Source organism: Ruditapes philippinarum, unplaced genomic scaffold (assembly GCF_026571515.1).
Source record: "Ruditapes philippinarum isolate M1 unplaced genomic scaffold, ASM2657151v2 ctg103_1_1_1_1, whole genome shotgun sequence".
Taxonomy (NCBI): Eukaryota; Metazoa; Mollusca; class Bivalvia; order Venerida; family Veneridae; genus Ruditapes; species Ruditapes philippinarum.
The window spans coordinates 282,330-286,102 of record NW_026865181.1 but is presented as its reverse complement, the minus strand read 5'-3'; the positions used below and the strand labels follow the sequence as shown (position 1 = coordinate 286,102).

At 28.9% G+C, this 3,773-nt stretch overlaps 1 long non-coding RNA gene across 1 annotated transcript; it reads right to left on the bottom strand.

Moving 5' to 3' along the window:
* Positions 1-1,286: 1,286 nt before the first annotated feature.
* Positions 1,287-2,648, bottom strand: LOC132728129 (uncharacterized). Its single transcript, XR_009625438.1, has 4 exons — positions 2,546-2,648; positions 2,287-2,356; positions 1,901-2,017; positions 1,287-1,472 (listed from the first exon to the last, which is right to left on the bottom strand). It is a non-coding gene; the product is annotated as an uncharacterized LOC132728129 (long non-coding RNA).
* Positions 2,649-3,773: the final 1,125 nt, after the last annotated feature.

The window sequence follows — 3,773 nt, the reverse complement described above, 5'->3', positions numbered from 1 at the left end:
GAGTCACCAAATTTATCAGAAAGGTTGAAATCAGTACAAAAAACCTCGTCCCGGAGTAGCTTTGCAGCATCTTCGACAATTTCTAGAGAATGAATTGTATCAACTGTATTTGCAGAATGTAGTTTAACAGTTGCCGATTTCTTTGAGTGAGGTGATTTACAAAAAATACATCATCTCCATAATGATCCATCAATAGCATCCGTAAATCTCTGTTCGAGAAGAAGCTGTTTTCCTCAAGAGTTTGATTTAATTTTTGTCTGATGTCACTCAGATGTATAGTGTTTCCACTTTTCAGTATTGTGTGTATTTCACTTATACCCGCAATGAATACTTTTTCTCTGACTGATTTGACACCCTCATTTGAGTTCTGTATACAGGATTGCTTTTCATCATAGTGTTTTACATATTTACGCATATATTTTTTATGGTAAAATAAATTTGCACCAAAAACACTATATTCATCTTGTAAATTGCATGTTCTGATATAAACCTCATCTTTAAAATAAATTGTGGCATGCAAAAATTTTCTGGCCATAGAACTACCAGAAATTTTAGATTTTTCATGTTCACCTTTATGACGTATCTTGTTACAAATAATACACGTAATTTTGTTTTGATTTTCATCAGGAGATACTTTAGTCAATGGTTTTACATTAGAACGACATACACGTTTTGGTGTTTTACATTCATTATTATTATTATTGTCATCACTTATATAAGTGCAGGAGTTTTTGGTTACAAGAGATAGGGTCTTTTTAAGTGTGTATGACTTGTAACATTCATTGGACACATGATAAACAAAATAATCATTTTCTAATCTTAACAGTCTATCCTGAACAGCATCATTTCTGATTTTGGCAGCATTTTTGATTGCCATACGGCCATTGATAGAACTTGTTGTTGCCTTTGCAATCTCATGTTGGCATATAATGCACTTATTTACATCAAAATCGCTGAATAAAAGTCTTGGCTTTTTTTTAGGAATATGTTCCATTTGAAAGTGGTTTTATGTACCTGTGAATAAAGAAAAAAAAACATAAAAAACTAATGATAATTTTTGCATTTTTTTTCATAGTCAATGAAACAAGATATTAGTGTTTACAAATATTTTTGATAATTGCATTCTATAACACGGAAATCAAATATTTTTTGATAATTGCATTCAGTTAAACCGAAATCAAACATAAAGTATGCATAACAACCTACAACATGTTTAATACTTTTTATTAACAAACGTGCGTTTTAACATACAGACGTCATTGTGAAGGACGAATTAAAACATATCAAAGTTACATTATATTCTTATTTTTGATACGTCAATCAACTTGTATCAAAACATTAAATTGTTGTTACTTATACATTCACTCACATGATAGGAAACTTTATGTGTACCATTTAGCTGTAAGAACTTTGTTTGCATCAAGTCCAGTACCAATAACAGAAAGAAATAATATTCCACATGCTTGGGCAATCTACAAATAAGTCCATAATAGAGTTATTTCTTTAAAATATCTTTAGAAATATTTTTATGCAAAACATTGTTTGTATTGTGATACATTGTTTTGTAAAGACGGAGCATTAATGCATCCTTTTATTTGTTCATGCAGTCGTCTATTAAGTCATATTAGATAAATACATTTAAGTTCAGCTGCTATAAAACCATTACATAGATTGATAGAAAAAGTTTATATTATAGCACAGTATTATCAACAAAAATGCATGGACGAATAACAAGCTATAACCAAATTTACACGAAACAGTGATGTTAATGTATATAAAGTTATTTCATTTAGTTAAATAAAATTATTTCTTTTATGCAATATTTCCATTCATGTTTTGTATTGTGTAGCTAACAAGCATGTAATATTTCTCTATAAACAAAAGACAATGTATCACAAACCTTTGTAACAATATCTGCTGCGTCTATTTTAGAAAGAAGAAAAAGCCCCAACATAAAAATTCCGCTGCATACATTCACACATCATTAAGTTTATCAGGTGATAACAACCAAATCATGCTGTAAAGAAAAGAACAAAATGAAGTTATTTGACAATTATTGATGTCACATTGTACAATGTTTAATGATATAATGATATAATGATTCATATGTAAAGACCATGATAATACAGTAATACTTTACAGAAGAACATGGTTATGTTCTGAGTAATTATATACAAGACTGTATTAAATAATATTTTTGTACCTTAAAATGAATAAATTGCTGTTTTGTTTTGTATATTTGTACAAGTGTAAGATCAAATATTTTATATATAATGAAACACAAACCTTTTCTCATCAAGCTGCATCTTCTTATATCTCCATATAGGAAATTTTAATATAACACCAGCTGCCGAACCTGCAAAAAAGATAAATACTGCTTAAGTCTGATATTTTATCCGAAAAGTGCACATCCGAAAACTATTACACTTTGAAAAAAAATTGAGCAGGAGCCATTGGCATTACAAAATTTTTGAAATAAATATAATTTCTATTTATTTTAATGAAATTGATGATAGAAAAGTTATTACAATAAAATAATACATACCCAGAGCATTAATATCCAACGAAAATAAGCACCAGTTATTCGTCGTCTGCTGTTTTACAAATGGTGAATAGTAAACAAAGGGAGGTAACTTTTTACAGCTTAAGCTAAAGTTATCTTATTTCTAGTGAGTATTACATTCATTTATTTATCTTTCCCTTTTTAATTTTAACCATTCAAATATATATGTATATATAGTTGTGTATTTATCTATATATTAAAACAATATTATATATATGTTATATACATATATATACAAATATGTAATGTGTATATGCACGCGTATGTGCAGGCGAATGTATGTGTACACGTTTCCATAGTAACATATCCATTAGTCATGTTTTGTTACTATGAAAAAAATGGTTTGACAAAAACGAAAATTGTGTTATAAGAGTTCTTGAAATGTATTAAGGTTTTTAAGCATAAGTTATCCCTGGAATTAACTCCTTTATATTTTAAATTTGTTACCATAGTAACAGTGTAAATTTGTCCAGTTTATTTGTCTTGAGTTTGTGTAATGTATGATCATGTCAGTGAGTCCATGTACATACTTGCAATGCTTAACGTTAAGGCCATTCATGCTCCTGGTATCTTTCATTTTGCGTTTCTCAGCACCTTGTTGCCATGGCAACGAAAATATCAAATATGATTTGCAAGAATGCAGATATCAAATATATACTTTAAAAGTGTTTATAGATTCATGAACATGCAAAAGAGCAATACATGTTGCCTATTTTAAGTATCAATAATCATAACAAAATGTTTACTAGAAACTGTGGTACAATGTTCATTTACCCCACCCACTTTGAATGAATAAGAATCAAGGTCTTTACTCGACCGAAGACATAGACAATGGTATTATTGGATAGAGGTTGTCCATGTTGTTGTAATAGATGGTTAAAATATTCAATTTATTCACTTTGCTTGGACTAATAGGTAAAAATTTCAACCCCATACCGTAATTTAGCTATATTTTTATGCAATTTTCTGTAGAATTCAACTAAGAAATCCAGATAATATATAATAAATTTAAAAAAGTGCTCATTTTCACATTGATCCAACTGAATACGAAGTTCTTACATCACTTTTACTGAAATAAGTACAAAAAATAACTAATTTTATCAAATAAAATGTGTATTAGCCATTTTTCAATAAATTGGCGGCCATCTTGGCGGCCATCTTGGATTTCTCAAAACGTACCATGATTTGACATGTCTACCCAAAATTTTTG